Raw genomic sequence first — 12,406 nt, forward strand, 5'->3', positions numbered from 1 at the left:
AAGCACGGACCAAATGCTTAGTAGAGTTGGAACATCTCTCTGAGACACGACTCCTACGCACTAATTTGTGAGTAGGCAAGACGCAAGAGTTGGTTTGACAAGCATAACAAACAATGTGACTTCGAGCAAGGTGACCTAGTATTGCTATACTTAGTGAAGGGCCATAAGTAGGAGATGAAATTCAGAGGATTAGGGCCTTTCAAAGTCTGCAATATTAGTCAAACAAGTAATGTAGAGCTCGAAACCTTAGAGGGAGAGGGCCTAGGCTTCTTCAATGGTTGCCATTTTTCTCAAGAAGTACTACCCCCAATCTATCCATTGCATGAGCTGCCCAATGGTGCAACCGCCTGTCAATGTGAGAGTAGCCACCATTACAAAGATCAAGGATATGGACGAGGAGGCAGTAGAACTTGCTTATTTATGAATCATAGTTGGTGCTCAAATGACATTCACTTTTGATGTACTCATTGATGAGGGAGTTGGCTTCAACATTCTTACTCATGAGCATTGGACTCTCATTGGTCAGCCCCAACTACAACCCACGAATGATGCCAACCTCAACCCGTTTGGGGAACAGTCCTACCCTCTGCTAGGGAAATGCAAAGTAGGGTCTCTATTGAGATTGAAAGCCTACCATGATTTTCTATGTGCTACACCTAACACCAAGGGAGGCCGTAGGTAAGGAACCACTACTAGGACGTGCTTTCAAGAAGTAGGCCCATTGCGATGTCAACTACGACTTGCAATGCGTTCTCCTCGCCATTGGCAATGTGAGAATAGTAATGGGTTTCAACAAGCGTAGTCTGGCTCCACCCAAGCCCATAGTGCCACTGATAGTAGTACTTAACACAAAGTCTAAGGAGGGGGGTCGTGACTTGTCCCACCTTGCCAAAACCGACCAATCGCAACCCAAGGGAAACACAACCAAGACCATTGAACAACAGCTAAAATGGGTACCTAAATGCCAATCACCGGCACCTAAGAGCTGATTCGCATGGACCCATAACTCCCGAATATCATGCCCTAAGCGTAGGAGACACAATTGGCATTTTAGAACAACCCAGTGAACAATCAAGCCATGATGGGTACCTATGGTCCTATTCTGCATGCACAAGGCTATTATGAGGGCAAAATTGAATTTGGGTGTCAAAGACCAAGAGTAGCACACATGCCCCTCAGTCATCTACTACTACCCCATCTCCCAATACTAGTGAACCACCTAAACCTGCTAACCTGCTTGAGTCAAAAACCAGACCTATCAAACCTCAATAGGTCTACCAACCAAAATCACAATCAGTTACTCCTAAATCGACTCAACCTAATGCTTCTAGCATCCCAATGTCTTCACAACAAGCAAGCAACACAACATGTGAACCCCAAACCACGCCCCTCACACAAGTGGCTACCCCGCACCCTAAGGATTAGCCGAAGTGGCAGACACCACTTGCTAAGCTATCTAGCCCAATCAAACCCCCAACCTCCTACTGTAGGCCTTAAACCCTCTTATGAGTAGAGATCTATTCTTACATTAGCCTCTAATATGCTCAAAACACAGGGGATGACTTGGTCACATGCATTAGATGCTTAGATGCTACTTTCACAATGCTTACTAAAAGCTATGAACAGTTGGACCTAGGCCTCCTAGATGAGCCTTTAGCGTGATGTACGCATGATGCCATGTACCTAGGAAGAATCCGAGTTCATGTTCATTAAAGTCCCCATGGTAGCTGAGGAATTGATTGCCACTTAGATTTCTCACGAGAAAGCTTGGAAACAAAGGCTAATCACCTCCTATAGCAAGAGCAAAGTCTCTGCCAACACAAACCAAGAGCTAGAAGAACTTAAAACGATGGTCATCCTCATTTTTATGTAAATGGTATGCTCTCTATCTTCAATGGGAATAAGAGGGTTGCCCAATCATGACCAATGCTAAGCAAAGATGCGCCATCAAAACCTCTAAGTATGACCCTACTTATGTAGATCCTACCTCCTTTAGAATATTGGATATCACTCGCAATCGACCCTTTGAAGATCATAACATGGCCTATCCCTATTTAGATCAAGTTCTTACTGAGGAAAAGCCACACATTGTCAACATGATCAACTCCAGTGACTTCCTAACTGATGTCTTGATCTACATTACGCATGTAGGTATTAGATCTCACGACATGGACCGTCATGCTCTTTTGGAGCATAACCCATACTTCTATGCCTGGCTACTACAAAAGTGAAGCACCGCAAGCCTGCACTTATTAATTCCCTTATCCTTCATTCTCCAATCCTAGGAAGGATTCACATCATTCCCGAGAGGGGGAGGGGATAAGGTGAGAAAGAAACCATGTCTCAAACCTCAACCGATGTTTAAAGGACGGATAAAAATCAACTTATGATTGAGGAAAATTGTCAAAAAAAAAGGATTGTGTGGACTGCTTGAAGCAAAAGTCTTTATTTTATACTTAAGCACTTCACCTTTCCATAACTTATGTGTATTATCTGCTTATCGTTTCACAAGAGTTATCTTAAGAAAACTAATGGTAAGCTATGGTATTGTGATAGAAATCTATGATGGCATGCCAGGATAAAGGCAAGCTTCCCTTCACGGAAGAAGAATAGGTGAAGTATGGCCTAGTGGCTAAAATAAAGGTCTTCAATTGGTTCAAGTTCAGGATCATCATGAACTTGGACGATGTGGTCATGGAAGAACCGGCCGTGAAGCAACTTGTCCACCAATGTAATCTAGGAAAGTATGTGGAGAAGACTAGACAAGTTGTTGACTATAGTAGGTACATGGGGTTCCTATATGAACCTTTGACGCCAATAGGAACTATGGCACTGTAATACTGAGATAAGGAGAAGAACCTTGCAGAGTCGAGGTGGAATTGAGCCCAAAAATGGTGGAAAGAGCATTGGAATTGGTCAACAAGGTCAAGAGGAGGAGGCCTAAAAGGAATTTTTCTATGGCATGCTCAGAATGGACAAGGCCCTAGTCCACACCAGTGATAGCATTAGCCTAGTTGATATTCCAGACCCCGAGGTCAAGTTGCAAGCAAAGACGATCCATGCTATGTTCTCTAGTCAAAGGTACAATGCCTTAATGAGCAGGATTGGAGTGGCCTTACTAGAGAGCCTTGCAGCCAAGTCCCTGGATGAAGTGAATTGGAATGGCTATGTGTGAAAAACCATTGAAGCTTTGACAAAGGCACTAGCCACAGGTATAAGACCAGCAGGCAAGGAGTCTCCGACTTCCACACAGCAAGGATGGCAAGAAAGAAATCATCATTCAAAGCATCCATTATAGGGTTTGGTAGGGTGCTAACTACTATAATCCAAGAGGATATTAGAGAGGCAGAAGATGAAGAGGAAGTGAGGGAGATACTTGAAAGATCACCACCCCAGGAGCAAGAGTAGTCAAGTGAAAGGATAGTGAGTGAGGGCAAAGAATCAAAGACATCATCTAGCAAAGGAGGGCCAAGGAAGCCAAAGAAGAAGACTTCTCAAAAGAAACAGCAAGAAACTAGGGAGAGAATGACGAAGGAAGAAAAGTCTGAGCTTTAGAGAGTATAGCTACGCGGAATCAAGGAGGTTTGAAGAAGAGAGAAGGAGGAAATCAGAAGTAGAGGCTAGAAAAGCTGCAACAAAGGAAGAGGAAGACTTGGCTCAAGCCATTCGTATGTCAGTGGAATAGACTTCCAGGGAGGAGGAGTTAGCCGCTATGAGTCCACTAAGAGAGGAAGGCCCAAGCACCATCACCCAAGTACCGGAGATTGAACCACCATTGATGACACAAGGCAAAGGCAAGGGCCTATTATATCCAATATTATATGTTCTCATGCCCCAACTAGTAACTACCACAACCAATAACTACCACAACCACCCAAGGTATCACTAGGATGGTGGATGCAAGCAATCTCATGGCCTAGGTGCAATATCTAGTGAATAAAGTGCAAGAAATAGCCCTTGATTTGAGTGGAGGAGCTCCAATGGCTAGAAAAAAGAGATCAATAGCTAAGGATGCCAAATCAAGGCAAGATCCCAATAAGCAAAAGATGAAGGCATCGACAATGTCTATATCTACAGTAGTGTCGTCATCTATGGGCTATGACGAATATGTCAAGGACCTTCTCGCACAACTAAAAAGAACAAAGGAGGAAAATAAGACAGCCATTGCAGAATTGGAGGTTGAAAGAGAAGCATCGGTAGCCTCCTTCAAGTTGGAAAGGACTTGCCAAGTAGCAGGGTACCAAAGAGAAATCTACGAGTTGAAGGAAGAGCTCAAGGCCAAGGAAAAGGAAGAAGACAATTGGCAAGAAAGGCTCAAGGAAGAACAATAGGAGTTGATAGGCTTGCAAAGAGAGTGCAAGCTCATCCTCGTACAACATGAAGAATTAAGAGAGTAGTTGAAAAGGATTGAAGAGGCATTGGAGAAACTTGAAGCAAATGATGCAAAAAAAGCTCAGAAAGAGGAAGAGCATCGAAGAGACATGAAGGAAATGGAGCATAAGTTGTTAATAGAGCTGGAAGAGCACTATCGAGGAGATTTATCAGATAACTTTGAATGAGCCAATAAAGCATAGGAGACGTGGATGTAATTGAGTTGGACCTGGTACGCCAAATGATTCACGGCCAATTAAATTAGGTTCCATGCTCACTTTATAAGAAAGAGAGGACTATGTATCCTTAATTCAAGAGTTTCGCGACAACTTTGCTTGGAGTTATGATGAACTTAGAGGCATTCCTCCCAGCCTAGCTATACATACCATTCCTCTAAAGAAAGGAAGTCGGCCCGTACGTCAGAAAATAAGGCGCATACCTTTTGAACTAAGGGACGGGTTGTTCAAGGAGCTACAAAAGTTGCGGAAAGAAAGTTTGAGCTTCCCTATTCAGCATAATGAATGGTGTTCACAAGTTGTGATCAGGAAGAAGAAAAATAATCAAATCCGACTTTGTATAGACTTTAGAGAGCTGAATAAGAAAATTGTTTAGGATTACTACCGGTTGTCATTTATTGACCAAATTTTGAATCAATTAGCGGGTAGGGAAATATATTCGTTCATGGATTGCTTTGCGGGGTATAACCAAATGGAAATTGTTGAGCAAGACAACAAACTAAAAATGACATTTATTACTGTCTTCGATACCTTTGCGTACCATGTGATGGAATTTGGTTTATGTAATGCACCTAGTTCATGGCAACGCACAGTCGATAAGACCTTTGGTGACATCTCCCTAGAGGAGTTGAAGGTATTTATCAATGACCTGGGGGTAGCCACCATAAGAGAAAGAAAGTTGATTATTTTGCGGAAGTGTTTTGAGCGTTGCAGACAATTTTGCATAGCTCTTAATCCACAAAGTGCATCTTTGGGGTGTCTTATGGGCTATTGCTAGGCCATGTGGTTAGTTCAATAGGGATCGCAACTGACCCTGAAAAGGTAAAGGTCATAGTTGTTATGAGTCCGCCACGTACTCCGAAGGAGATACATAGCTTTTTGTCATCAGTAGGGTATTATCAGAGGTTTATCAATGCCCTGGAAGAAAGAACATTGCCACTAACATACCTATTGTCCTTTAACTATCTGTTTGCATGGAGTGATGCTTGTAAAGTATCTTTTGATTATGTGAAGCAGGAGCTTGCCAAAGCACCTAAAAGGGGAAAAATATTTTACATATTTTCGACAACAACAATGCATAATATTAGCTATTGTTTGGCCCAAATTTGGGAGGAAAAATGGTACCATCCGATAGCATTTGCTAATCAAAAGTTGGGCATATCAAAAAATAACTACATCTATATGGAGAAGTTATGCCTTGTGATGGTATTTGTGACCAAAAAGTTCAGGCACTACATTCTTTATGAAAAGCTGGTTTTTTATACAAAGGCAAAAGGACTTAGACTATTGATGAACAAGTTACAACCACCTGATCGTTTAGCAAAGTGATTAATCACTTTGCAGGAATTTGATTATGAGATTAAGAGCAAGCCATCAAAGCTACAGGGCATTGTAGAATGTCTTGTGGATTTCGAAGAGCCAAAATAGGTCTTGCTGAAGAGAGCGACATGGAAACACTGTTTAAGATTGATATGGCTTCTAGTCACTCTTGGTATGATGCTATAATGCACTATCTATCTACAGGAAAGACTAGAACTACCCTATCAAAATCCGAGAAGAGAAAAATTAAACAACAAGCTTTAAAATTTGTGTTAATCGCAGGAACCCTATATCGATAGGGTGTTGATGATATCTATCACCAATGTGTGATGCCTGACGAGGTTTCATTTATCCTGGAGGAGTGCCATGACTCCCTTGTGGAGGGCACTTTGCTAGGTAGTTGACAGCACAAAAGGCCTTAAGAGCTGGAAATTGGTGGCCATCCATCTTCCAAGATTCATTTGAGTATGTTAAGAGATGTGATACTTATCAACAACATGACAGTAGACAGAATAAGAAGTGACCACTTACTCCGATTATGATTTATACTTCCATTTGAAAAGTGGGGCATCGACTTTGTGGGTCCTATTACTCCGTCACCCACTATGCAAAAGCAATATATTATCGTAGTGAGACTAACTACTTTACAAAGTGTTCAAAAGAAGAAGCGACCAGGAAGGACGATGCAAAAGAGACTGCCAGTTTCCTATTAGAGCAGATTATATGCCGATTTGATCTGCTAAGAGAATTAGTATCGAACTGTGGAACCCATTTCCTAAACAAGGTGATTAAAAGCTTGATTGAAGCATGGCAAATTAAGCATAACAAGACGACTCCTTATAACCCACAGAAAAATGGGCAAGTTGAAAGCACTATAAGTAGCTTATGGGTATCCTATCTAAGATAGTGTCTGAGAAGAAATGTGACTAGGATAAAAAATTGTATGTGGCAAAGTGGGCGTATAATACAACTTTAAACGAGCCACTGGCCACACCCCATTCAAATTATTTTATGGGGAGGAGTGTGTCTTGCCCTTAGAGATTGAGTTGCTGACCATAAGATTCGCAATCAATCATTCTTTGGGTGATGAGGATGCCCTATCTGAGTGTTTTACGAGTCTAGCCCACTTGGATGAGCTCAAATTGCAAATTCTATTTTAGCAAGAAGTGGCTAAGCTTCACATGAAGCAGCTGCATGATTTAAAAGCAAAGAAATATACCTTTAAGAAGGGGCAGTTAGTTCTTTATTATGATGCACGGAGAGAACTGTTTCCAAGAAAACTTTAGCCCAAATGGGATGGTCCCTACAAGATTATAAGAATAGGGAAGAATAAATCCACGGCATTACTGGCTGATCTTGAGGGAGTAGAAATCAAAAATAAGGTTAATCTTAATAAGATTAAACATTATTATTTCTAAATGCACTAACCAAATAAATGCCTTGCAGGTTAATACAGGGCTGATCAAGAACTTGCAAGAGATGGAAGAGATTGATGGGGCAGTTGATTCCTTATTTGGAGCATCCATACTTGGAGCAAAGATATCATCAGAGGAAGCTTATCTGGTGGAGTAAAGGATATAAGGTGATTGAGTAAGAGGATGGCTCGTTCATTTGGGAAATCAAAGTCTTCTACCATCACTGCTTACGAATCTTGATGAGCATCCCTATTACATTGAATGAAGAGGGTGGGATGGAGCCTTCAGTACATCCTCTGAACATGCTAAAGTTTGACTATCATAATTACGAGTAGAGTTGATGATGGCTGGTTGTGTGAACCCATTGTGGATGTATACAATGTACTTTGATGGAGCATCTAGGGGGCCCAACAAGAAAGGGAGCATAGGGATAGTTATTAAAGACCCCCGACGTAGAGTCATAATGAAATTAGTAGTTTATCTCGGGGTTAGATTTACCAATAACATGGTGGAATACAAAGCCTTAATCATGGGGTTACATATCGCTAAGAAAGGTGGTATCCATCTGTTGTAATAGAGGGGGATTCCCAGTTGGTATTGAACCAACTAAATGGGACATACATAGTTTGAAATCCTATTCTCTCTATGTATTATCGCACTGCTATGACCCTGCTCGATGAGTTTGAGAGAGTGGCTCTTCAGCTAGTTCCACGTTATTGAAATCAGTTTGCGGACTCATTAGCAAACTTTGCTTATGAAGAAGACATTTTCTTTAACTGTGGTCCTAGTTTGGATATCTCTATAGATGATGCAATAGGACCTAGTCAATTGTGGGGCCTTCTAACAGAACATGCCCTATATGGAAGGCAATGGTTAATATGGGTGATGCAAAGGGTGGTCGAGACACATTTGCCTTTGTTATCCTGGACCCATAGGTTTGTTAGACGACATGTTATGCGTACACCTCTTGCTATTTATGCAGGAGGTATGGGTCATAATTTGATGCATTTAGTTTAGGGAAGGGGCCCTATTTCCTCATTGGGATGGAGCATCTTGTTGTCTATTAATAAGATTCTCCAAGGGGGGATATATATGAGCCAGTTTGCTTGATTTCCTTCGGCCAAGAGGGCTGGTTTTATCGAGTTTGAATGTTTTCTTTCTTTAGGCCAAGAGGGCCAGTTATTTTGCAGTGAAATGTGCTATTTCTTTAGGCCAAGAGGGCCATATGTCTATTTGGTGTAGGTACGTTTAATGGTCTTTTGTTTTGGTAATTGCATCATATAGGTTGACGAAGTCCCTGGAGGGAGCCTTTGTTGTGGAGAAGCGGCCATTCCAAGTGGTTTCATCCCCTTTCTGAGTTTTCCTTTTAGATAATGATATATGTGTACATTGGGGTTACTCTCTTTTCGTTTGTTGGGGATCAACAAATAAAGGCATGAAGTCCTAGGTTTAGGTTATGTATGTCTATGGGAGGTCTGAGTAGTTGTTGCCTCCTATAAAGGCATTGTTAGCTGCTAAAAGCCTTGTTTTAGAAGGTCATCCTAGTAACCCTATTCTGCTGACCTACTAGGTGACTGTTCTAGGAGTTTCTGTTAGTTGTGAGGCAATTAGAAAAGCTTGCTAGAATAGATATATGCAAAGGAGTAAAGCCTTGAATATTTGAAGAATAAAAATATACAGAGGTGTGTAAAAAGGGGTTCTAACCCCTCTAAAAATAGAAAAGGAAAGAAAGAAAAATCTTTGAGCAGTTGTTCATCACCTTGGGGAGGCTTGGTAGGTTCCTGTGGACGAGACAAGACCTAGGGCCAACGCCTTGTCTTCCTTGGGGTGGCATCTAGCTGAAAAAATAAGAATAAGAGAAGGTTGGAGCAAAAACAAAAGTGAGCATTAGAAAAGGATTAAGTGTCGGCTTGCAGGGGCTTGGTAGATTCTTGGGTACCAAGACAGGACCTGAGGCCGATGCCCTGTTCTACTTAGGTCACTATGCTTAGCTCCCCCCTTTTTACATGCCTGAGTATAGCAAAAATAAAAGCCTAAAAAGAAAATTTGCTAAATGATAATATTTCTTGATCAGGCTATAGGAGTCCTCGCCTAGTAGGAGCTCCTGGTTGAGTTGTCCTCAGTTAGGAAGGTCATTCAGACCACCACTTAGGATGACCTCTCTGATAGTTCTTTTTAGCTTGGCCATGTTGGAACACTTGGTTAGTGACTAGCTTCGGGCTTTCTATCAGATTCTGCTAGGCTGCTCCTCGTGGATTTCATGCCTTGGTTTTGGGAGGGGGTAGGGTGACAGTTATGATGTGTTTTGTTGTGTATTTTCTTTATTAGCTTGATGCTCTTTGGTTGCGTTGATGTGCAGATCTGTTCATGGGATTCGACGAGCTGAGTTGCCCTATCTCGTGGTCATCAATGAGTGTTAGATTTTTTCCCCAAAAAAGTGCTCAAAATTTTCCAGAGAATCCAAATTTCAAGGGAAAATTGAATCTCGTCGAAGTTGGCAAAGGCAATTGGGTTGATTTTAAGCGGCAAGCAACAGACGGGTTTCAAGACTGCTTTAAAGACCCACCAAGTGACAATTGTGAAACTTTCATAATTTTTTAGGATGTCAAATGAGACTTATGGAAGTGGCTAGTAGTGGGGGACTTCGAGTCAATCAAGTAGAAATTTCCAGAGCATTAAATGGACATTGAATGGCGGTGCCCACAGTGGAGGGCCAAAGTTGAAGTAATGTAAATGGGCCTTTTAGTGAATGGGGGTGACCCTTGGGGCCTCCACCCCCCAAAAAATTCATGCAATGGGGGGGGAGGAGGCCATTTTTTTGACTCCACGAAAAGAAAAATGGATGCCATGGCAACAAGCGACGTGTGGAGATGGAGGGGCTGAAAGTAAACCCCCAATCAGACTACATTTATGATCTTCTGACTTCCCTTGCTCTCTATCACCTGGCTTTACATGCAAGATGGCTACCCTGATGGTTTGATCTAGATTTAGTATTTCTCTCTCCTCCCTCTCTCTCTTCCAAATGGCAGTTCATGTGGGAGAAATCAAGAAGAAGAGGGGTTGAAGAATGCTTGTCTGGTGGTGATCAGATCCCTCCAAGATCAAGAGAAGGCTGAGGAAAAATGTTCAGCACTAAAGAATGATTGCCAGGTGGTCCATTGGCAGTCCATATTAATTATCAAATAACCCACAACACGTGCATAAGCAGTATGCCTCATTTTAACAAACGAAATGTGCTTCTTTTTTATGTTTGATAATACGCAATCAAAATGTCATTCAGCCCTGTTATTCCAGCAGCCAAATCTTTGTCAAAACCAAGCAAAATGATGACCCTAGTCACCCCAAAATGATCTCTAATCATGGAAGTAACATCTCTAAGTCATGTAGCACCAAATGGGCGAATCATAAGCATTATTCACTCAAGAAATAGTTGTTGTCATGTTTCCAGCCACAAATATGTTAGTCTATGAAGATGAAATTTGGCTTTGAGAAGAGGAGAACCGTTGGGTGTGCCCATGTCCTTCACCTTTACCCTATCTCAAAAACTCAAGTTGGTGCTTATTTTGAGTGCATTGCAACAAGTGATCGGGATAGGTCACACTTTGGGGAAGTGATGGCTTAACCAAAAAATACAAACCTTGACTTGTGGCAATGGGAGGAGGAGGATTATTGGCACAACAAAATCCTAGAAGTGCCTAGGAAGGTGCATGGGTTTGAGGCACAACCTACTTGGAGGAAAACTATCCTCCTGGAATCTAACAAGGAGGCATGTATGGCTTTCTACAACACCCCTTCTGTGGAAAGAGGAGATCCCACTCACCTACCCCACCCTTAGAGGTATGGTGTAGAATATGATTCAAACACCTGTGGCAGATATGATTTGCCTCTCATCTTCAACATCAAAGCCAAGAACCCAAAAGATAGTCTCAAATTCCAAGAATGAGATTTGGCACCATCATTTTGAAGATTCATGGATAACTTCTCAGACTTACTCTTTTCCACCACCTACAACTATCTCAAGCTGCTTATCATGCTATTGGACCAAAAGAGAGCCACAGAGGAAGGATTGCATCCTCTATCTTTTGATATTAATGTAAGAATAGACAAGTATGCCATGATCAAGCTCATCCTTTGTGCCACCATGTTGCCAACCTACTATCTAAATTTGTTAGAGGATATGAATGAAAGTTGCTTCACCAAGTGCAACCACCCCTTCTTACCCACCACTTCAATGGCAACTCGATTGCAATGATGAACTACCTCATGAGCAAGGCATGCTTGGAGGGCTCCTTGAAGCCACTCCTCTTGCCCGTGCAAGCTAAGGAAAATAACTAGTGTAAAAATACCCATCCAAAAAAATAGAAGTCAACACACCTCCACACATGTCTGAGCACCTAGGGGTCCTCAAGTTGAGGGTGTCCAATGATTCCAATCGGCTAGCTCCATCCTCAAACCCCTAGCCCTTTCCCCCCATGTCTCATTTAGGGTCCTTAACAGCAAGACAAACATGTTGCCTTGAATATCACATCACACATCACACACAAGCCTCCACCGATTGGGTTCTCAAGTGTGGGACAAACCTAGGACACCTCAGCATGCCTAGCATAGACCTAACTACCAATTGCATTTTCCACCACTACCACATCATGCATCATGCACAACCTTTCCTTGCGAGTGTCCTCAACGTGATGCTACAAGACCCTCCAAGCTCCACCCATCCTTTGCCATCATATAGCCTCTTGCCCTCCTCCGCCATTCCATTCAAACCCCAAGATTTTCTAAGTGCCATGGGACTAGCACTAATCAATGAGGAGGGTAATGTTAACTGAATGCAGATTTAGCAAAGCAAGCAATGAGCAATCAAGGGCCTATTCAAAATTTAAAGAAGGGAAGCTGACTAGGACACACAACATAGAATTAAAAAGTTCATTAAAATTTTCAAGGCTAAGAAGCAAGTTTGTAATGAAGACCAAGAATTTGAGATGGAAGCTGCCAATGTTTTAAAAGGTGGAAAATAGCAAAGATAGGGAAAAGTATTGAATTGTAAATTTATTGATCATAACT

The sequence above is a fragment of the Lygodium microphyllum genome, chromosome 9 (genome assembly GCF_053477565.2).
Source record: "Lygodium microphyllum isolate KBCC chromosome 9, Lygodium_microphyllum_v1.1.10, whole genome shotgun sequence".
Lineage (NCBI taxonomy): Eukaryota > Viridiplantae > Streptophyta > Polypodiopsida > Schizaeales > Lygodiaceae > Lygodium > Lygodium microphyllum.